This window comes from Prionailurus viverrinus, chromosome D1 (genome assembly GCF_022837055.1).
Source record: "Prionailurus viverrinus isolate Anna chromosome D1, UM_Priviv_1.0, whole genome shotgun sequence".
Taxonomy (NCBI): domain Eukaryota; kingdom Metazoa; phylum Chordata; class Mammalia; order Carnivora; family Felidae; genus Prionailurus; species Prionailurus viverrinus.
The window spans coordinates 94,278,122-94,302,988 of NC_062570.1; the positions used below are offsets into that span (position 1 = coordinate 94,278,122).

The window sequence follows — 24,867 nt, forward strand, 5'->3', positions numbered from 1 at the left end:
TTTATTGATAACAAATGTTTAGCAATACAACGAAATATTAGGCATCACACAACAAAGTAGTAGGCAAGCTTTAATATGACAATGATGATGTCTTAGTAAAATCATGTATATTTTATTATGTGATATTGAGTGAAAACAGCAGAATGTAACTATTAGTCTGTATACTGTAATTGGAATTGTGAAGTTATGTATGCAAGTAAAAAGTGCATGTAAAAAAGACATGATTAAGCATCATGTTGTCATTATTTTGTTTCCTTTAACATACATATATTATATATTCTAATGAAAATATTTGTAGGACATAAAGTCAAAGACATTCTCAAGTTATAGGATATCGTGCTGTGACATTATTAAATCAGTGAAAAGTACAAACCAAGCCTTTTGCCTTCCTTCCCCAAAGATTGTTATTATTGGGGAAAAAAATGAACAAAATGTACCAATAGAGATATTGTACAAATGGAAGGAAATCTCTTTATTAGTTAGGAATTAAAAGAAAATTCACGTTAGTTAATTTTACTCTCATTATCAGACTGTTGGAATTTAAAATAAAAATGGGGATTTAAATACTCCATGGATCATAAAACCCATTTTAACAGTGAAAGATATTGATAACAGCTAACTCTCATATGCTAAAAGTCAGCATTTAAATGTTAAAGGTGACTGACCCAAGATAAGGAAGAAACAATTTCAACAATAATTCTAAAAATCACTACTACTAGAATGGCTCATTCCTTTACTAAATGTAGATGTGCACATCATAAAAGCATTGCCCCAAGAAAATGAAGCTGACTTATGTGCAAAAACCAAAGAACCGCATAGAAATTCCAAAGGCATGTCCTTGGAAATTCACCCTTGACCAATATATCTCCTTAATCCAGTGGGCTGCTGAAGCACAATGCTGTTTTTCTAGCTGAGTGTGCATATTTGCTGCATCGAGAGGGATGCGGAACTTGGCTTCCTTCTTGCATTATGATGGCAATTTATTTTGACAGCTTCCTCAGCCCCCAAAAGTTGTCAGACATCCAACATGCTGCAGATTGAACTTTAAGCATTCAAAAGACCTGTAGTCTGAAGTTGAAAGCAGGGAGGTAGGGACCAAAGTCAAAGAAAGTAATGCAGAATTTGTGTCTTGCTCCTTTCTTACAAAAGCTAAGAGATCAGAACTGAATCTGTAATTTATTTTCATTTTGGTCACTGTCCATTCTTTTCTCTATCACCCACATTTAATTTGTCCTTATAACCCTTCAATGTTCTGTTATGACGACCAGTTCATTCACATCCCAATTGCTAAGCTCAGTTTCACCTTTCCTGCTCATCAGGCACTTCCACCAGCCAACGAGTAGCTTACCCCTCTGCTGAGAAGACAAAATAACCCTCCACCGATAATTCTTCTACTCTCTCTTCCACATCCAGAACCTCTTCCACTTGGTATGTAGCAGGATGCTGTCTTATTTAGTGAAGCAAACTGTATTGTGATGGCATTGACCTAGTTTGATGGTTGTGAAAAAATAAACAGCCCTGTAGAACTCATCACTCATTGTAAGGGTATTGTCAAGGACGTTGTTCATTACATCATACAGTGTCCTATTTATGAAGCCTTCTGAAAGAAATCCCTGTCTCATATTTATACAAATATACATAGTTGTACTTCTCATAAGTATTTGTGCTGTGTTTATTTCTTTTTGGTCGTTTACTTATAAGGGACACTGTGAACTGTGTCAACAATACAATATGTGGTTAACTCAAGGAAACTGTATAATTTATCATGACTCTAATAATTTATTATTGCCTATGGATCTTCTTTGCCTCCACACTTGCTTTTCTGTATTGTTTCAATGTACTTTTTTTGTTACTGTTGTGTATCCATGTAGCTTTTAGCTAACATTCATGGAGCAGTCCTTGTGTCTAGCAGTGTTTTTAAATATATTGCATGAATTAAGTCATTATAATCTCCTTTACAATGCATCAGAGAGCTACTAGAATTATCCCAATATTGCAGGTAGAAAAAAAGTGAGTAACTAGATTGAGTAACTACCCTAAGCTTACACAGCCAGTGAGTAGAGAAGTTACTTGAAGTTTAATTCTTTCTAGAAGAAGACACAATGGAGAATTTTTGCACTTGAGCAAGATTTGGGATGATTTGTCTAAAATGAAGTAATTCCACTAGGTAAGCAAATTGGCCTTAACACCTTAAGTGACAGAATGATTTTGCTGTTCTGTGCGATGACCTATTGGGGGATTCCCAAAATGTTATGCCACTAATAGGGCTCCCTAAAATCTCAAGAGATTAGAACAAACTCTAGATCTAATTTACAAGCTTTAGGGGTTTGCATACACAAATTCGAGGAGTAGCTCCACCAGGCAGTCTCCATGACTTTCAGGATCCTGAACCCTATGTTTCTTGTGAGGACTTTCATGTTCGATCTTTGGTAAGTTGATCTTGCCTCACTCAGATTAAATGCAATTATGCTTAACAGATCCCAGCTTTTGAAATAAGCAAGTTTTTTGCAAGTGGGCTGAGGATATTAGTTTCATTTGGCAATGGTGAATTTTCCATGTTAGCTGTTAAAAATCAACTAATGTAGGAATATATAGAAATTTTTGCTTTCAAAAAGATAATAGCAGCACCCTTTTACAGAGCTTTAAAGGGAAAGATAAATTTTGATCTGGTATCTTTGGGTCCTGAACAAATGTAAAAGATTTTCTTTTTGTTTTTCCATGCAAACAATGCTAACAAACTCTGGTGAACTTAAACAGGAAAGGCATTTATTGGAAAGAGGTGAAGAAATAGACACAATCAAGAGGGGACTGAAAGAAAGCCCTAAATGCCTGGATGGCTCAGTTGGTTAACCATCTGATTTCAGCTCAGGTCATGATCTCATGATTCATGGGTTCAAGCCCCATGTGGGGCTCTGTGCTGACAGTTCAGAGTCTGGAGCCTGCTTCAGATACTCTCTCTCTCTCTCTCTCTCTCTCTCTCTCTCTCAGCACCCCCCCACACTTGCTCTCTCTCTCTCTCTCTCTCTAAGTAAGTAAATATTAAAAAAAAAATTAAAGAAAGAAAGCCCTGAAAATTAGCAGAAACCAAGGGAAGATTGGTGCCGAGAAAAACAGATGGCTAGTGCCACCTTTGGATACTAGGAGCTGTTGCTGGTATTGCTACCACTACATCCACCTTGGACGCTACTGGCAAATGCTAGAATCAATGCTAAAATTTCTCTTCCTGATTTAAAGTCTCAGAGTATCAGATTGACCATGCCACTTAATGACAGACAATAGCAAATATCCGGCCTTTTTTTTTTTTTTAATTTTTTTTTTTTCTCAACGTTTATTTATTTTGGGGACAGAGAGAGACAGAGCATGAACAGGGGAGGGGCAGAGAGAGAGGGAGACACAGAATGGGAAACAGGCTCCAGGCTCCGAGCCATCAGCCCAGAGCCCGACGCGGGGCTCGAACTCACAGACCGCGAGATCGTGACCTGGCTGAAGTCGGACGCTCAACCGACTGCGCCACCCAGGCGCCCCTAGAATATCCGGCTTTTTAAGCTTGCCTAATGGAAGGAAGAGCCCTGCCATATACTAAGACTCATACAATTATAAATTGCTCATAAAAGTGGGTCCAAAGACCGAACTGCCAAAAACTGAGAAGCGTTCATAAAAATGAACAAATAAGTTACGTTTCCTTCTCATTCATTCAGCAATCCGTCTTTCCAGCCATCCAAGCCAGCCAGTCATGTATTCAACAAATACCTAGTGAGTTCCACATATGGTATTAAGTATTGGGAATTGTGTTGACTATCTTTTGTTTGCCTTTTTCAGTTCATTCCCCACTGTTCTCACTCTACTATGTGCCTCAGATGCCAGTTCATTATATATGGCCTTATTGGGGCTCCAGTGCCTCCTAGACTCTGGTCAAGTTTAGACAGTGGAGGCACTAGCAAAGATTGAAGGATGGGAGAAGAGAGAGCCAAGAATTCCTCCTCATGCTCCTCCCCACTGGACCACTGTTTGGCAGGGGCTGTATTACTCTATGAAAGCTATAGTTCCTATCAGACTACCTGGCCTCACCTGAAACTATAGCTTTTACACATTGTGGTAACCACTTGCTGTCTTTGCTCTTTTGGTCTAAGGATCAGTGCTTTACCATCTTCTGTTGGTTCTCTTCATCCAGAATTCCTCAGACAGATCCCCTTTTTAAAATTGTCTGCAAATACTTTTTTTAGATTGCCATCTGTCTGTTGTAGGAGATGGCTTTACAGGATACATTAGTCATTAAGAGAGTCGTTAATCTTATTGTACATATACCTTCACAATGCTATGACTTTTATGTACCCTCAAGCCCTCTCACATTGAAGAGAGCTTAGCAAGTAGTACTTAGCAAGTAGTACATATTCTACCTCAACATTCCAATCCTGAAATTTGAAAATTGCTACTTCTGTACTCAGGCACTGTGGCAAATTTCCAACACATACATGTGTACTCTTTCTCCTAAAATACTTTAAATTTATCTTTGGGTCTTCCCCTTCCCATTACCCGGTAGCCTTTACTACACAATTAAATGCTTGCTACACCACTAAATGTTACCTAATTCAACCTAGAATATAATCACATGAAGAAATGAATGTAAGCCAACACAGCAGAGTAAGTGCATGTGTATTTGTAATGAGGTTCTTTATTAACCTCATAATTTTATCTGACCCTGTCAGAATGAGATCACAGGATGGGGTTAGAACACACTGCTATGAGTGGTTAGCCACAAACTAGAGGGGATAATAGAAAGGAAGACATTGGGGAAGGAGATGGTACCAGAGTCATAAAACAAATACCGTCAACTCAGATAAGGGGGGCAGAGATCATGTCCAAGTAGGTCAGTGGTTTCTGGTTCTAAGCACCCAACAATTTAAGGAAAGTCTGTCTGAAAACTAAATAGCAGTAGTGTCAGCATCTGTACCAAATGGTCTCACCTAGAAAATCCTACAAAATGTAGGGGAACAACATGACCCAAAGCTGGCTTAAATGAGGAGGAAAGGCAGAACAATGCCAGACTGGTATGCACAGTGTAACAGTCCTCTTCTTCCTAGGAACCAGTGCACTAGGAAACTGGAGGAATGAAAAACCAAAAACAAAAACTCTGGTACCTGAGGGATGTGTGCTGAAGGAAAATAGCGAGGTGAGCTATCAGGAAAATATCAGAACACTCTGTACACATTTAGGGACTTTAGCTTTTAGCCAGGTGACACCTCCACCCTTCAATATATAGTTGAATGGGAAACACTGATTTGCTATTGGTTCTGAGGAGAAGTCTCCTCTCAAGGTTCTTAATAGTCACACCGACAGCTGAAATAATGCTGTAACTAACTGATACACTAAGCATCCTGGCTTATCTCATCTCTTCTCCCACCCCAAAAAGCTAGATTAATTGGGCTAAATAATGCAACCTGCCTTATTGTTTGAGAACAAGCAGTAACTATAATGTTAATTTATATGGAAGTTTAAAAAGAGGAATCTGCAAAGAAAACAAAAACTAATTTGTAAAGATATATGCATCTTTATGTTTATTGCATTATTTACAACAGCCAAGATATGGAAGCAACCTAAGTGTCCATCTTAAATAAATGGATAGAGAAGAATGAATATATATAAATAACGGAATATTACTCAGTCATTAAGCATAATGAAATCTTGCCATTCTTGGCAAAATGGATGGACTGAGAGGGTATTATGTTAAGTGAAATAAGTCGTACAGAGAAATACAAATACCATATGACTTCACTTATAGGTCAAATATGAAACCAAGAAAACCAGAAAGAAATAGACTCATAAATACAGAGAACAAACTTATGGTTACCAGAAAGAAGGGAGATTTGGGAGACAGGCGATTAAGAAATACAAATGTCCAGTTATTAAATAAATAAGTCATGGGGATAAATATTACAGCATAGGGAATATAGTCAATAATATTGTAATAATGTACGTTGACAGATAGTAACTATACATATCATGGTGAGCAGTGAGTAAGGTACAGAATTGTCAAATTACTATGTTGTATACTGAAATAACATAACATTGTATGTTAGCTATACTTCAATAGTAGAGAATTAATAAATAAGGAATTTGGATCATTTCTTGAGAAAATTATTCAGAATTTCCATATGTCCATACGGTTTCCTGTGGCAATAATTAGTTCCACAAGTTGGAACTAGAGATAATAAGCAAATAAATAAATAATGAATATATAAAATTGCATGACAAAATAAGTTAAGAAAAAATTGGGCCAAACATATTTAATAGGTATCTTTATTGTTAGAAAAAGAATTTTCAATCCATTAATGTGTATTGCCATTCTCTCTATAATACATGGGGCTCCCAAATTGTATTTTTATAGGTAGAGTATATTTTTAATGGAATTATATCTCTAGCAATCAGGATTCCATGAGTTTCAGAAAATGATGCTTTGCATATTCTAAATCTTTTACAGCATTCTGAAGTATAATAGCCACATGTGTATTGAAATGTCAGAAGAACTCCGATAAACACTCCAAAACACTTGGAAATTCTCACACAATGTAAGTGTTAGTGAAGGTCATACAGCTGCTCTTGAAATGCTTCCAAGGACAGTAAATTCTCTACCCAATTCTTTTCTTGCTCTCAAGCAACTCTAAATTTCATAAATGTTTTCTTATATTGAGTTATTATCTGGTGTTTTATAAATTCTACTACTGATTCTAGCTTTGTTTTCAGAGAAAGATGGAACAAATTTACTCAATTTTTTCCTGTGTGTTATCTTTTCTAGGTCTCCTCATAAGCCTATCAACCCCAAATCACTCTACCTTCAAATCCTTTAAAATGCTTTACTGAGAATCACACTATTGGGGGGTGTGGGGTTTGATCAAGGCACAGCAGTATGAGACTACAACTTCCCAAGTCATGCAAACTCTTTTCTTCCTGATAAGGCCAGAAATTTGCCATCATATCACACTGAGGATTCATATTAAGCTTGAGATCAACTCAATGCCCCAGACATTTTTATGTGAACGATTGCCACAGCATGTCTTCTCTCTCCTATACTTAAGCAATTGACTTTTGAAATCTAAATGCCTATCACTGGGCTTTGCACAGTTGTATATAGGAACAACCTACTGGCTTCCTTTGGTGAGTTAATATAATTTTACCCTCAGAAGAGTTCCAAGATAATAACAATGGCAATGAACACAATATCAAAAATGGTAAATTACATTTGAATGGCCTCTTAAGAGTTTAAAGAGTGCCTTAACACATGTTTTTTCACTTTATCCCCATAATCTAGATAGAGATCGTGGATATTAGCATCAATTTGGAGATGAAATGACTGAGGCATTAGACATACTGTCCTATGGTACTTATATGTGTAGTAAGTAAAACACAGGCTTAGAACTCTATCTCTTTCCCCCTAATCCTAACTTTCTTTGTATCCCAAATACTTTTCAGTAGAACATATAAACCATGTCCTATAAAGTCAAGAGTTTTGTTAAATATGCTCCATTCAATAGTGCCAGCGGGCCAGGGAACTGTCTTCTCTATTCTGCAGCATTTACTAATTCACCATGAACTTAACCAGAGTTAGGCATGCATGCCTAGAAGTGGAGACTGCTTAACAGCAAGCTCTTCTCAGATTCTACTGCTTCTTTTGAAATGCTTAAACAATGTAATTTTCGATGTGTGAACATAGGCATTTAGTCATTAACATGAACCCTAGTTGATCTATTTTAACAGTGATTATTTATGAATAAAAATATAATTTATGTGTTAAAAATCCAAGAAAAAATGCTCCCTCCATTCATTATCCCTTTCACTCAGCCTGAGAGTTTTCAAGAATATGGAAAATGAAAGCTGGAAAACATCTACACATTTGTATCAAGTCCATTTCTCACATGCCAGGGTGGACTTTGTCCTTAAAGTTTAATGAAGAAGAATTGGAAACAGATATATGATGTCTTTGAAATAATAAGTAAAGAGGTACTACAGAAACTTGGGAGTTGCAATGCAGGGCTAGATACCTGATAACATGAGACATGTGAAAAGATACATTATTAGCTTGAGGGCTGAGTGGTTATGTGAGGTTAGTGTATATATATTTTCCAGCTAAAACATTGAGAATGTCAGGGTATTTGCCCAGGACACAGGAACAAATGGAAATAAACTATTGTCTTAAAAACATAGGGAAAATAAACCACTGTATTTTCATTTCAAGTTTTTATTTAAATTCTAGTTATTTAACATATGTGGTAAAAATGGGTTTCAGGTATAGAATTCAGTGATTCGTCACTTACATATAACACCCAGTGCTCATCACAAGTCCCTCCTTAATACCCATCACCCATTTAGTCCACCCCCTACCTCCCTCCATCAATTTCAGTTTGTTCTCTATAGTTAACAATCTCTCATAGTTTGCTTTCCTCTCTCTCTCTTTTTTCCCCTTCTCCTATGTTCATCTGTTGTGTTTCTTAAATTCTATATATAAGAGAAATCATATGTTATTTGTCTTTGTCCGACTGACTTATTTCACTTAGCGTAATATACTCTACCTCCACCCATGTCATTGCAAATGGCAAGGTACTATTCCAGTGTGTGTGTGTGTGTGTGTGTGTGTGTGTGTGTGTGTGTGCATGTGCACATGTGCCAAATCTTCTTTATCCTCTATCCAGTCAGTAGACATTTGGGATCTTTCCATAACTTACCTATTGCTGATAAGGCTGCTATAAACATTGGGGTTTATATCACATCAGTATTTTTGTATTCTTTGGGTAAATACCCAGTAGTGCAACTGCTGAGCTGTAGGGTAGTTCTATTTTTAACTTTTTGAGGAACCTCTGCACTGTTTTCAAAAGTGGATGCACCAGTTTGCATTCCCACCAATAGTGCAAAAGAGTTCTCCTTTGTCCACATCCTCACCAACAACATTCTTGATAAAAATCCATCACAAAATAGGGATAGATGAAACATACCTCAACATCATTAAGGCCATATACGAAAAACGTATAGTTAATATCATCTTTGATGGGGAAAAACTGAGAGCTTCTCCTCTATGGTCAGGGACAATACAGAGATGTCCACTCTCACCATTATTATTTAACACAGTACTGGAAGTCCTAGCCTCAGCAATCAGAAAGAAAAAAGAAATAAAAGGCATCCAATTCAGCAAGTAAGAAGCCAAATTTTCACTATTTGTGGATGACATGATTCTCTATGTAGAAAACCCAAAAGATTCCTCCAAAACATTGCTAGAACTGATACACAAATTCAGCAAAGTCACAGGATATAAAATCAATGTACACAAATCTGCTGCATTTCTATCCACCAATAATTAAGCAGCAGAAAGAGAAACCAAAGAATTGACCCCATTTACAACTGTGCCAAGAACCCTAAGATACCTAACAATAAAACTAAACAAAGAGCTAAAAGATTTGTACACTGAAAACTATAGAATACTTGAGAGAAATTGAAGAGGATACAAAGAAATGGAAAAACATTCCATGCTCATGGATGAGAAGACCAAATATTGTTAAAATGTCTATATTATCCAAAGCAATCTACACATTTGATGTAATTCCTATCAAAATACCACCAGAATTTTTCACAAAGCAAGAACAAACAGTCATAAAATTTGTATGGAATCACAAAAAGCTCAAATAGCCAAAGCAACCTTGAAAAAGAAAAGCAAAGCTGGAGGCATCACAATTCCAGATTTCAAGCTATACTGCAAAGCTGTAGTCATCAAGACAGTATGGTACTGGCACAAAAGCAGACACAGATCAATGGAACAGAATATAAAACCCAGAAGGGGTGTCTGGGTGGCTCAGTCGGTTGAGTGTCTGACTTTGGCTCAGGTCATGATCTCATGGTCTGTGAGTTTGAGCCCCGTGTCAGGCTCTATGCTGACAGCTCAGAGCCTGGATCCTGCTTCAGATTCTGTGTCTCCCTCTATCTCTGCCCCTCTCCCGCTCATGCTGTCTCTCTCTGTCAAAAATAAATAAACATTAAAAAATTAAAAAAAAAGAATATAAAACCCAGAAATGGACCCATAACTATATGGTCGACTAATCTTTAACAAAGCAGGAAAGAATATCTAATGGAAAAAAGATAGTCTCTTCAACAAATGGTGTTGGGAAAACTGGACAGCAACATGCATAAGAATGAAACTTGACCACTTTCTTACAACATACACAAAAATAAATTCAAAATGGATGAAAGGCCTAAACTGGAGACAGCAAACCATCAAAATCCTAGAGAACACAGGCAGCAACCTCTTTGACATCAGCCATAGCAACTTCTTACTGGACATATCTCCAGAGGCAAGGGAAGCAAAGCAAAAATAAACTATTGGGACCTCATCAAGATAAAAAACCTTCTTCAACCTTGTTGAAGGAAATAATCAACAAAACTAAAAGGTAACCTATGGAATGGAAGAAGATATTTGCAAATTACATATCTGAGTCTATATGTATCCAAAGTCTATAAAGAATTTATCAAACTCAACACTCAAAAAAATAAACAATCCAGTTAAGAAATGGACAGAAGACATAAAAAGACATTTTTCCAAAGAAGACATAAGAATAGCTCACAGACACATGAAAAGATGCTCACCATCATCTATCAACAGAAACATTAAAAAATGAACGACTATTATACAGTCCCAATCATCGCCCAGAATTGCTCTGAATGATCAAAACTAACAAAGATGCACATGGGGGAGGTGGATAACTGAGGCCATCTGTCTCCAGATCCTAGCCTGTTAGGATCTAAAATGAAAACCAGAGAAATCAGATCATTTTTCTGATGATAACCTCCATAATATTATTGGTACAAGCCCATGCTGAATCACAGCATAAAAATATTAAGATGTAACCACATGAGGAGGATGTAAAAAAATTGTTGTTGTCCAAAGATACTCTTCACTTATTAAAACCAAGAAATAATCAGTAAACTCAGTAGTAATGAGATTTTCCAAGTTTAGCTTTTGCAAATAACTGTTTTTGTCTAAAACAATACTAAGCATGATGATGATGATGATGATGATGATGATGATGATGATATATAATGAGCAAAGAAACTAAAATTCTGTGCTTTTCAATGCCAAGCAAATGTTTTTCAAACATTTTCATTTCATTACTGTAACAACTACATGATAAAATTGGGGTAGATTAAAAAATTTAGTCATGCTATTTTGTAACTCCTGTCATCAAGATAAAATCTGCTTAGGCAAACATTAATCTGCCATAGCCCACTGAGTTGCTTTGACCAATAGAATATAGTAGACATGATGTATGACGGCAAAATTCAACACATTACAGGCAGCAAGGAGACTCTTTAGTTGAAATAGTAAGTGAAATAAGGAAATCACCATTGGAATTGAAAAAAAAGAAATTATAAAACCCTTGACAAACTTGTCACTTGCACTAACATGTATAATGGAAAACATGCCAAATGAATTTGTATATTTGGTTAAGGAAATTTTGAAGCAGAATATTGAAAATGTCATTTGACTTCTGTGAGCAACGTGGGATAAGGTAGGGAAACAACAAGTGCACTGAATAGAAATTCCTCTCATTTCAAATCAGAAGGTAGATAAAATATAAAAAAATATATAAAAAGATAAAAATATTAAAAGCAAGACCTATTTGGTTAGTAATATAAAAACCCGTTTCACAATTGTTTAGTCTCTCTCCCACAATCTCGAAAAGAATCTCAAATTAATACATAGGCTTCAGGATGGAGAAAAAGTGAAGAATGAGGTAGTAAAACTCTTTGTAAAACCTATGTAAGAGTTAAGGTGGTATGTAGGAAATCCTTCTCCTCAGTCTCTGAATCAAAAGGGGTTGCACTAGAGCAGCATTATCCACATCTGCACCTGAAGCAAATTACAAGAGTGTGGACATCAAGCCTGATGCCATGATTCATGGGACTTGGAGAGTTTGAATCTACTCAATGTATTTTGCATGGCAGGGCAGCAGGGGGAAGAAAAATCAATATGACAGAAGGTGGTCTGTAGTTCATTGTTGTAGAATGGTCCCAGAAGAATCATATTTCTTGGTATCTAAGCCTTTGTGAAGCCCTACCCACACTGGTTCTTGCCTTGGGCTTGTCATTTTGGGCCATAAGACATCAGCAAACATGAAACAAGCAGAGGTTTGATAACTACCAGCATACTGGGATCGCCATCTTGGAATTCTTCTACTACTAAATGAAGAAGCTTCAGATAAAAGAAAACAGGGAAAGGGAGAGACATTCTAGACATTCCAGCTGAGGCACCCGTTATATGAGTGAAATTATTTTAGATCATGTAGCTCCATGGCATTACCTAACATACCCTGACTTCTCCTTGCTTAGCAAGCCAAGATTCCGCTGACGGCCTCCCCTAAATTTGTTAACCTTACTCTCCAGTTCTTCTATCAAGACATGTTCTAGTTGGATCCTCTAAACTGCAGATTGCATTATTTCTATCACTGCTTATTACAACAGTCAAAAGGGAAAGCTTATTTGCCTTTGCTAAATTTGGGAGAGACCATCATGATTAGTTAATAGACTATAATCACTATCATTCTGGTCTTAAATTTGAATTTCCTTAGGACAAGCTATTTTATTATAAATGAGTTAAATAATTATGTCATCTCAGAAGTAGAGATACTTTGAAGTGTGTTATATATCCAATAGAAAAATCTCTTTCTATTTGGCACTCCTAAACTTGTCTAGCAGCCAAAGTGAAATAATTAAGCTTGGTAATATGATGAGTCAGCATAAAACCTCCAACTATAGGTGTTAATGCATGAACTGAACTGGCTATTTATTTTTTTATTCATACAAGATACTAAATTATATGAAAATGTATCTGTGTTTCTCAAAAGAAATGACAGTGTCACATAGTAAGAGCTCAATAAACAGTCAAGTCAATAGATGAGTTCCTCTTCTAGAATGTGCTTTGCTTTGACAAATTACAACTTTCCTGACAAATGGGAATGCTAGCAAATATTTAATGTATCTTAAAGGTCTAATACTGAGAATTCTGCCACTACTTTACTAAAGATTCATTCATGTGACCTCCTCACATCCGTAATGAGTATTTATTATTACCAAATAAAGACACTGAAGCTCTAAATGATTATAACTTTCTCAAAATTTGACAAATTAACCAATGGCAGACCAAATGCTTTCTAATTCTCTGAGTAGAACTTTTTTCTAAGCCAATGTTTCCCTGGCACCTGTCTTTTGGTGGCATTTTTGCTACTGTGAGGCTCTAACCCCATAATCTGTACTATAATTTACTGAGTTTATATTTAATAACCTCACATGTTTTATTTTTTCTTTAGTTTTCTTTAATCTTTATTTATTTTTGAGTTAGAGACAGCGAGTGAGCGGGGGAGGAGCAGAGAGAGAGGGAGACACAGAATCCAAAGCAGGTTCCAGGCTCCAAAATGTCAGCACAGAGCCTGACACGGGGCTTGAAGTCACGAACTGTGAGATCATGACCTGAGCCAAAGTCAGACACTCAATCGATTGAGCCACCCAGGTGTCCCTCACATGTTTTATTTTAAATAAGAGTTGATATATTATAATAATTGGACAGCTAATATAATTTACTATACATGAAAGACAATTATAAAATTAATTTAATTAAAGCAAATTATTAAATGTTTGCTACATATCATTGACTCATGAATGCTCTGAGATGGTGGCCCATTCTAAGATCAAAAGAAGTTAGCAAGGGGAAGATCTATTAACATCAAATGGGGACTTTCTCCTTGACATATTTAGATGGAATGATATAGAATGGAAAATTGGATTTCTTTGTAATAATGTGCCTGCTATTATTTAAGCATTATTTAAAATTAAATTTATTTAAGTACCAACCATATAGTATGTTCAACAATTTGCAAAACAATGAGCTAGTGCTTGCTTCAGTTGCACATATACTAAGATTGGAACGTTACAGAAGACTAGCATGGTCCCTGCACCAGGGCGCAAAGCAGTACTATAAGTCATATTGCTTCCCCAAATCTGGTGGAGTACATGCTCTTTATCCTATTTTTCTTTCCATATTATACTTGTGTACTGAATAGTCATATCCAGATATTTATACATAAGCTTCGCTCAATCTCTCTACATTATGTTACAAAAGATGCTGTTCCAATGGACTACCTCTATTCACATGACATTAAACCAGTCTATGTCAATTTTAGAGTTAGTGCATAAATGTGTTTTATTGTAACTGACTAATGAAATACATTTCTCAAGTCAAAATTTAGATAGGTTATTCAATTGCGGGCTTATCTTTCTCACTGTGATCGTTTCCTAAGACCTCTCCAACTCTTAAAAAAATTCCATTTCTCAAATTACTAGTTTTATTTTATTCTTAATTTTCATTGCAAATTTATTAAGGCCCATTCACTGACCCATTAATGACCCTCCCATAGACTCTTTCCTTAGTTCCTTGAAGACTCCCACCATTACATTAAAGCAATTCTCTAAAGTCACCAATAATATCTTAGTTGTCATATATCATAGATCTTTCCCTCTATATGTAATATTTAATTAATTTTTCCTACTTAACTGTGTTTATCTGTGAGAACAGGCTCACCAGGCTCACATTGTTTGTCATCTTAATCTTATAGTTTCAACTATCACCTTTCTGTAAATGAGTCCTAATTACCAAGCTCTGGATTCTATCTCCAGTTGTCTTCTATCCATGCATAGGAGATAAGACATTCTTGATTGGAGGGAGGGAAGGGGGTGTGTAACTCAAGCTAATCACTGAACAGATCCAAATGAAACTCAACTTTTATTGCCTCGATACTAGTTCTTCTCCTTCTTTGTTACTTTCATCCATCCGGTTTTTCAAACCTAACACTTTGGTATCATTTCATTCGCACTACATCTAAGTCCTGTGTTCTACCTGAACTCATCCGTTCTTGTCCTCATTCTGACTACCAGTAATCCAGGTCATAGTTAAGACTTACTTGCCCAATTTTATCAAACTCTTCACTATTCTCCCCACCTCTAATCTCTGACACTTCCAATTCATCTAGAACAAGATTGCCAGATGATTCTTCATGCAGAATGATATTCTTTTGTCATGCCACTACTTGGTCCCCAATCAGTCAATACCTTCCAAGTACCCCCAAAATAAAGTTCAAGTTTCTTAGTCTGTAATTCATATCTTTACATGATCCATTCATTTTTTTCTTTACTCAGTATGTATTTAATTTTCATCTTTGATTGGGCAATTACTTAAAAAGCAGGCTAGGGGCGCCTGGGTGGCACAGTCGGTTAAGCGTCCGACTTCAGCCAGGTCACGATCTCGCGGTCCGTGAGTTCGAGCCCCGCGTCAGGCTCTGGGCTGATGGCTCGAAGCCTGGAGCCTGTTTCCGATTCTGTGTCTCCCTCTCTCTCTGCCCCTCCCCCGTTCATGCTCTGTCTCTCTCTGTCCCAAAAATAAATTAAAAATGTTGAAAAAAAAATTAAAAAAAAAATTTAAAAAAAGCAGGCTAATTAAAATACACAATTTTAAAACATTTTGATCCAAGAAAAAATGCATAAATATACATTCATTTGTCAGTAATTTCATGTAAAGCCTAGGCTGTTTCTTCCCCTTCCTTCCTTCCTTCCTTCCTTCCTTCCTTCTTTGCTCTCTTTTTCTTTCTTTTTCTCCTCCTCCCTCTGTCCCTCCCTCTCTTACTATGCATTAATAAACTGTATAAATCACACATTTTTCTAGTTTTATTTTACTTAGAATGGAGTAAGTTCTTAGAGATACCTATGTAGCAGTTTGAATGCACAACCTTTTTACAGTTTAAAAATTTCCTCCAAACTTTTATATTTGACTTCTCCAACCACAAGTTCTGTTGTCATTTTAAGTGATTCAATGCATTGACTTATTAACATTCACAGAAAAAAAAAATAACCACCTTTCTTTTTGTTCTCTTTCTTTGGCTGACACACTCTTAAATTACTATATATTTACAATAACAAGAAACATTGCCATGAGAAGTTTTAGGAACAAAAGCAAATGACTCCTGTTAAGCACACAATTTGCAGAAGCAAAAATGTACAAATATGTTGCAGACTTGCTCAGCAGCCCAAGAGTTCAATATGCCATGAGCATCAGAATAATACCTTACAGAAAAGAGGGCAGACATTGGTAATTCAGCTACTTGAGGCTGGTTAAAGGAGATATGCTACACTTCTTATTCTCCATTAAAAATAACAGTCTGACCTTTGCTTCCTACAGCCTTCTCTCCACCAGCCCACTCAAATTTACAAGTCTTTTAAGCATACTAACCATAAGTTCCAACTCAAATTCTACCTTCTCCATGTTCAGTTCTTGGATGCTTTTACCTGAAGTATTTCCCCTATTTGAACTACAGCAACATTTGTCCATGTGAATTTTAGGATAATCTTTCCTCCTTTGAATTATAGTTATTGTTCTGCATATTTTGCTATTAAGTTCTTGGAATGCAGGTGTTGTAACTGAATTACCTTGGTATGCTCCACAAAATCTGGCATGAAGAAGGCGATATGATAATATCATTATCATATCTCCAGGCCAGCTCTCTCTGAGTACTGAGCCTTGGAGAAACAAGGGATAATGGGAAGACTTATACAAAATATTCCCAAGAAGTAGACAAATTTTAAACACGGGTGTTCATTCATCGTATATCTTACCTTGCAGTTTAATATATTTGAAATAGGTAATTTCTAAGGTTGTTGTTGTTTTTAATTTTTAAGTTACTATTAAAAGGAATTTGCTGAAACAGCAAATAAACTGATATACTCTAATGAAGGGATATTATGCAGTCATTTAAGATGCTGCTTACAAGGAGTCTTTTGTATAAGGGAAAAAATGTTTTATAATGACAAGTGAAAAAAAAAGCAAGACACACAATTGAAACTACAGTTTAAGCATAACTATTAAACTTTAGTGGGAAAATAGTGGAAATTAAAAGACAAACATGTAGAGCAACTGTGGGTGGTTTGTTTCCTTCCCTGTTTATTTTATTCAAATTTTATACCAAGAGTATGTTTTAATTTTATGCTCACATGTGTCTTGATATTTTTAAAGAAAGCTGCTCAATTTTAATAACTTGAATTTATCTCCTTTTATTAAGCAATTATTCTATTAATAGCTATAAGCAAATACAAAAAGGAGAGTGGGTAGAAGCAGAGTGCAAATAACAGCACTATTGTTAGTTCCTGAAATACATATGAGAATGCCAATAATTTATTTTCAAAGTAAAAGATGCCTGACTTTCAAGTTCTAATCCAAAGATTAGATTGACAAGAGAAAAAGTACATATGTGATTAAGATCACAATTTTTAATGTACCTCCTTCAGAAGATAACAATGCTATCTTTTTCCTTTAGGTAGGTGAGGGACTAAAATAATTTTTAGGTATCTGCTACTTAATCTCACAAAGTCTCTGGGAGATAAGAAAGAAAACTAAACACACTTAAAAGCAAAAGACTACGGCTTTTTATCTCTTAAATGTGACCTGGGACAAAAATTGTGAAAGATTAAGGCCAGCTCCATGACCCTTGACTAATGTATCTTCCCCGTTGGGCTCCCTCATCTGTTGCAACACTACCCTTCCAAGGTTGACAGCCAACCATTGCAGAGCAGCGGTTTCCAAAAAGCTTAGAGAACAGCTAAACAGACAGGAAACCAACGAAGGACCAACTTCAACGGAGCTAAAATTTCCGATCTTTTGAGAAGTATTTACAGTCCTCTTGAATGGGTTCATCCTAGTACTCATCCTCAGATCTCCTCCTTGGACTGTCAATAATGTCCCAAAGTTATTCATCTTAAAAACTAGCATATTAGTTCCCCAGAGCTACTGTAACAAAGTACCACAAATTGACTATTTTAAAACAACATAAACTTTTTAATCTCATAATTCTGGAGGCTGGAAGTTCAAAGTCGAGGTGTTGAAAGGGCTATGTTCTGATGCTCTGAGGAGAGGATCTTTCCTTGCCTCTTCTTACAAGATCACCAGTCACTGGATGAAGCACCTTCCTAATCCAGTATGATCTCATCTCAACTAATAACATCTGCAGTAGTCCTCCCAATAAAGGTCACATTCTGAGGAAGTGGGTGTTAGTACTTCAACTTCTCTTTTGGAGGGACTAAAATGCAACCCCTAACAGTTGGGTAAAAAAGAAAGATCCTCCAGCCAAACAATAACAACAAAATCAACAAACTGCCATGAACACGTCAGTCCATTCCATTCAGTAATGCATGTCTTGTCATTCAAAAGTTAGTGTGGTGGAGATAAAATTATCTCACCATGAAAATCAATAAATCAATGACTCACTGAGATATATGGAAAACAGTTTTCCATCATGCATGTGCATGCATATGCACACATACACAAATGTACTACTGATTCCAATCATACTCTGCGGCTCATTAACATGTACAAGTGACTGTAAGAATTGTAACTTCTTTATCTCTGTGTGACAGAAAAGAAAATAGCTTTTCCTTTCTTTCAACCTGCTAAAAATGTCTCATTTTGCAAACTCTTGCCTATGTCCCTTTTCTGTTTGGACTGGCAGTTTCTTTTGGGCCTTTGTGATCACAGAAAGGGGGAAGGGCAAAGCACTAAGAAATAGAAATGATACAGAAAGAACATGAAATTTAGCCACAAGACAAAGAGAAGAGAAAGAATGAGACATTTGGGTGTATACAAGGTATATGGAATAAAGAAAAAAGAAATTAATATTAACAAGTAGAGTTGTCAATTAACTATTCCTTTAATGAGTCTGAAAATACAAGTCAAACACTTGAAATATTTTAACATCATTTGTACTTTCTAGGAGATAACTTCAATCCCAGTGGCACTATATTTTGATGCACACAGATAACACATACATAAGTGTTATATATAGAATTAAAGTAATAATACTAATAATATATGCTTCATGATAACAAGAAGATTATTTATTAAACTCTGTAAGCAGTTCCTGACACATAATAGATACTCAATAAAATTACTAGCATATAGGTCTTCCTTCTACTGCTCTACGAATGTTTAGAGAGTGATACCAATAGACTTCTAATTACTCAGAAACATTTAGTGCCTCTTTAAGCTCCAGAGATAGAATCATTTTTATATAAAAAAGTCAAGAAACATTCTGGCTACAATATCAACCATATAATCAGAAGTATTAGATTTGATTCAATGAGTGCATGCCCTTTGCAGCAGATTCAATTTTAAGCTTTCATCTAACATGTAAAAAAATAACCATTTGTTGCATACACCATCCATTCATCCACCAATCCATTTATTCATCCATTAATATACCATTCACCCATGTATTCACTTATTCAACAAATACTTGTAGTGTGCCTGCTGATGTACCAGATAGTATTCTAGGAAGTAGATATACAATAAAGAACAACACAGACTCTTCCTTTGCTTTTATGGAGTTACAATTTAATGAGTGAAACCATCCAGAGTAAACAGATAAAGAAATAAGATGATTTATGATTTCTTGGCCTCTCTCCCAAGCACTGGAAATACATTTCTAGGTTGGGGACTCTACGTAGAGGTGTTCTAGAGTGGTCCAGGCTGACAAAAATAATTTTAAAAAAGAGGAAGAGGAAATGGAAAAGGGAAAAAGGAAAAAGATACACACACACACATACACGCACACACACGCACACACCCACTATGTGCAAAGGACCAGTAGTAAAATTCATGTTACATTGCAGGATAGCAACTCCGTCTAGATTGTACAGACAACTAAAAGGGGTGGGGAATGTCACACATGCAGTTAGAAGAGTAGGGAATATACAAGTTCTAAAAAGTATGTTAAATGATATCTTAGGTATCCTGACTGTATTCCAAGGCAACAGGGCACATTTGAAAGATGGTAAGTATGACATTTTTCATCCCTGTGTTTTAATGTTGTCTTTCTGACAACTGTTACTCAAATTTAAAGTTTGAAATGAAAACGTACTTATTTGAAGAACAACTTACTTGGACAGGGAGCCCTTTTCTATCCTGGCTTCTGGTTTTGGATGAAATTCTTGTCACATCATCCCATTTCTTTTTGGACCCAGGTTGCCTTTCTGGTTCCTGATTTTGCATATTTCTCTCTTCCCCACAATGCAACTATTGATTCAGCTTAGTTCCTAGATATAGCAATTTGCATTATGCATTGTCTATCAGGAATTATTGTTGCTTCAACACTAGCATGCTCTGCCACAAGCCAGTGCTCTACTTTTGAGTGCACCATTGGCTGGATTCATTTTGTGTCATAATAGGTGAGCCTGGGTGGCTCAGTCAGTTAAGCCTCTGACTTCAGCTCAGGTCATGATCTCATGCTCTCTCTCTCTCTCTCTCTCAAAAATAAATAATTATAATAAAATTAAAAACAAAAAAATATGGTTTTAATTGATAGTCTTTATAATTTTTTTTACATTTATTTATTTTTGAGAGACAAAGCACAAGTGTGGGAGGGGCAGAGAGAGAAAGAGACACAGAAACCGACCAGGCTTCAGGCTCTGAGCAGTCAGCACAGAGCCCAACATAGGTGTCGAACTCAAAAACTATGAGATCATGACCTGAGCCGAAGTCGGAGGCTTAACCAACTGAGCCACCCAAGTGCCCCATTTAATTGGCAGTCTTAAGGAGCTCTTTAAAGGGACCATCACAAATTGAATTCCTTCTTCCAAAAACCTTGCATACCCAGGATGGATGAGGGAAATGACCATATACTTAAAACTAGTATCACATACAATATTACACATTTTAAGGAAATAATCATATTCTGTATTATATGGCCATCATTTTTAACAACATCCATGGCACAAAAACTGTTTCTCCCTGATCACTCACACGCTTTTAAGTCATTTTCTGTTCATCTCCACCCACAACTCTAAGGAGACAATGACTTCACTTGAGTCCTGGAATAGCTGAAAAGAGTGTATTTCCCATTGTTAATGACACGGAAGAGAGGGTGCTACTGGGTGGGCATTTTGAGATTTAAATTAACTACAACCAAAATATATCATCAGAGCTGTTCAGATAAAAGGTGACTCTTAAAACCATGTGGAAGAAACAAGATAAATAAACTAGGTACCTACCAATGGTTCTGTTTGTAGGTGGATGTGGGCACTGACCGTGGTGGGACACCACAGGGAGAAACAGATGGTGAGTGGTCAGCAGTGCAATTACTGCAGGTGAGAAACTTTGAAAGCATGGTGGACTTACATCATAAAGCAATGGGGAGCTCTACATCATCTGATTTGAATATTGAAAAAGAGATCTAGGGGCACCTGGGTGGCTCAGTTGGTTAAGGATCCAACTCTTGATTTCAGTTCAGGTCATGATCTCATGATTTGTGAATCTGAACCCCAAGTAGGTCTCTGTGCTGGGTGTGGAGGCTGCTTAAGATTCTCTCATGTGTCTCTCTGCCCCTCCCCAGCTCCTGTGTGTGCTGTTTCTCTTTCTCTCTGTCTCTGTCTCTCAAAATAAACAAACTTTCAAGAAAAATTGAAAAAACAAAGAAATCTGGTTAAATAGGACATGCAAATGATATCTGAGATTTCTGATATTCCTGTAAACAAAATATGTATACAGCAATCTCTAGAAGTCATTTTAAAAAGACCTCTGTGAAGCCTAAACCATAAATATCCAATTGTACCAGATGTCAGTTCTCATGATTGTATCAATCTTCCTCCCTAAATAGATATTCTGAAAACCCACTGGGGACATATGCATTTCAATAAGTTCCAATGGGTTTCAAATACAAGCATTCTTTATCCATAAAAGAATTACTACAAGAAAAGACTATTATCATTATAAAAATACTATTCCCCAAGGGAGGACTAGAGCTTTTCTTTGTAATTAAACTTCCTTTTAAAACAAAACAAAGAACATTTTTAGAGAAAGCTTCTAAATCTTGAGAACACTTTGCTTCCTTCTAAAAGCCAAGTTAGATGTAAATGAATCCTTCTACATCTGATTATGTTAAGAAGCTATTTGGGACTGGTTTGCTTATTTTGTTTTAAGAAAGAGTATGCAACAGCTGCATTTATCTTCTGAAAAGGCAGGCTTGGTCCAAAGTCATATATAATACGCTACTTTTGTATTTGGTTGAGCGCATAAAACCTATTGCTGAAACTAAGCAAAAAATAATTACATAAACAAGATTTAATAGATGGAATCAACTCTATCTTTAAGAATAACAACCAGTGAGAACAATGGTTACAGAGGTAGAACTAATTCATAGTAACGTACTTTCATGCAATATAAATTTTGTCAATGAAGCTTTGCCTTTATTTACATAATATACTTGCTCATATCTGTAATGACATGGCAGCATTTGTTCTCTGGGACACAGTATTCTAGAACCTTCTGACTCAGGTGGGAGGTATCTATACAGTATAATGGCCAGGAGAAGAATGGAAAGATGGAGATACATGTATGGCAATGATAATGAGGGGATTGAAGAAATATAGGCAAGTAAGAAAGTTTAACTTTAGGAATAAATGAAAGTAGACCTAGGAAATTGAGTTTTGATCAATAGGTTATCCAAGCACCAAAAAGTCCATTAAACCTCTAGAATTTGGGACCCTAGCTAGCAGAATCCTCAAGTTAGTCTAAGAAATGTTTTGGGTCAGAGTGAAGCCTTAAGTTAATAGTTTGCAAAAAGGTTTTGAATAGTTGGATCCCTTTCTTTAACTGAAGTTTTAGACAGACACTTGGAATATCCAAACAGTTAAAGCAAAGTAGCTTTGCTTAGAGCAGGTGGGGATAGTGTCAGCAGCCTCCCCTTTGGCTATATTGATGACTGTGTTTGCTGGGGCTGGCTGGGGCAGTGGGACTAAGGGAAGCATAGTTCAAGTGACCTTGTTCTAGAGAAGTGTTTTCTGATTTAGGCAGTTCCAAGCTCCAGATTTTTGAGATGACCCTTTGGCCATCTCACTTATCTCAGTGTTTTCCATAATATTATAGTTGAGTGAAACCAGCCCCAATTTCAGATAAGAACATTCAGATTCTGGATGTAAATGTGATATTGTGATACCAAGCATATTGTTTAATCTTCAGCCTTTTTATAAAATGGCAAAACAAAACAAAACAAAACAAAAAACCGACTACTTTCACTTAATTAGGAGTAAGGAAGATGATGTATATAACAGATAGCAATGTTAAATTTTACCCAAGCCCTGTGATCCTAGAAAACAGTGATGGTTAAGAAATCTCATCTTCCATCCTTTTTGTGTTCTTGGAAACACCTTACTCTACAGAAGTACCCTTCTCCACAAGTTGTAGATAAGATTCAAGGATGCCCTAATGTTTACCTATGACAAAGTCAGACACAGATTCTCCAACTTACTTTTTTTTTGCCTCATAAATGATTAGCTGAACAGTTTTGTCAATACTGATCAATTGGAACAAAATGTTTGTTAACCAAACTTTGCTTAAGATTTTCTCCTTCCCTGGGTTCCCTGAATGTTGGTCCACCTTCAGACTGAGTCAGCACACAACTTTCTTTAACAACCACTGCCAATAATAGGCCCACTTCAGGATAAACTATTCCATGATTTCCTGTCTGAGCAGGCTACCTTCACCTGTTCACCTCATTCATCACATATCCCCCACCTAGTTCTTTATAGCCTTGTTTACTCCTTCCTGTAAAAGAAAAGCATCTTTCTGCTTAACTTTGAGATGCCTGCAGAGCTCATTGTCTGAGCACTTTCCCTCTAGTATGCCCTTCCTCTCCCTAAAGTCTTTCCTTACCTGAGGGTTTGCATTTTATTTGACACAAAAGAAACTACTAAGGAATTAACTAGGTAGGAAAATGTCCAGGCAATATGTTCTTCCATTAGTTGTTGGGGGATAGAAAAATTGAGGGAAAAACCCCAACAACGTATTTCTATCATTGGTACATTAAGGCTCTGAAAGTTATCAGGAATACTATCTATGATATCCATATTTCTAAAAGTAGGCCTAGTAGGGTCACAATTGACATGAACCATTGGTTATCAGCAACAGTTAAAAGTGATTTCAAAGCAAAAATGCTTTGCAACGTATAAAGCATTGTATAAATGCCAACTGAAACTGCACAGGTCAGAAAGTGTTTTTGTACTATAAGGTATTTTAAAGTATGTTTCTTTCATCTTTAATGACCCCAGACTCCAAGCCAAGACCATATAAAGTCTCCAATAAAGCCAACTAGAGAGTCCTAGCAATATCCTCACCGTGCTCTGAGCAGAGCCACTGTTTTAACTATTTAATATATAAAGCTTCTGGGCAAAATTTAACTTAAAGAAAAGGATCCAATTACTTAAAAAGCAAAAAAAAAAAAGTTTGAAAAGTATAACCTACGTCCTCAACCTACCTATATCATTCAGCTAAATGACAATAATTTCAATGTATCTCTGCATAATCAAATATGTTATTGGAAAATGAGTTAACTCATTGGCCATGGTTTAAGTCCAATATCAAGTCAAATATTAGTTGTTAATGATTAGTCTATTTATTAATATCAATATGAATCATTCCTTAAAATAATACCGCTTAAGGCAAGATTTACAAAAGATAAAAGCATTTGATAACAAATAATAGACCTTACATCATTCTTTGGTTTACCTGTAGAACTAACATTCATGGAAAGCCCCAAATTAGCTCATTCCTTATTTCTTGCCATCTTAAATCTTACAGGTATCAGCCAGCATTTTCCTGCTGTTAGTTTTGCAACTACTGTGATGGCATATAGGTTATTCCATTTATTCATCAATTCCCTCTTTCTGCTAGACATTGAGGGTACAGGAGAGATGGGGCAGGCATGACTCCTGTCTTCAGGGAGCCTGTAGTCTAGAGAAAAGCAA

The 24,867-nt window shown here is 36.3% G+C and overlaps 1 long non-coding RNA gene and 1 pseudogene across 1 annotated transcript in view; one reads left to right on the forward strand and one right to left on the reverse strand.

Moving 5' to 3' along the window:
- Positions 1 to 21,187, reverse strand: part of LOC125176994 (uncharacterized) — a 60,157-nt gene extending 38,970 nt beyond the window's left edge. Inside the window, exon 1 of the long non-coding RNA XR_007156453.1 lies at positions 21,118 to 21,187. This is a non-coding gene — a long non-coding RNA (uncharacterized LOC125176994). The remainder of the gene's footprint in view (positions 1 to 21,117) is intronic.
- On the forward strand, positions 13,923 to 14,022 carry LOC125147265 (uncharacterized; annotated as a pseudogene).
- Positions 21,188 to 24,867: the final 3,680 nt, after the last annotated feature.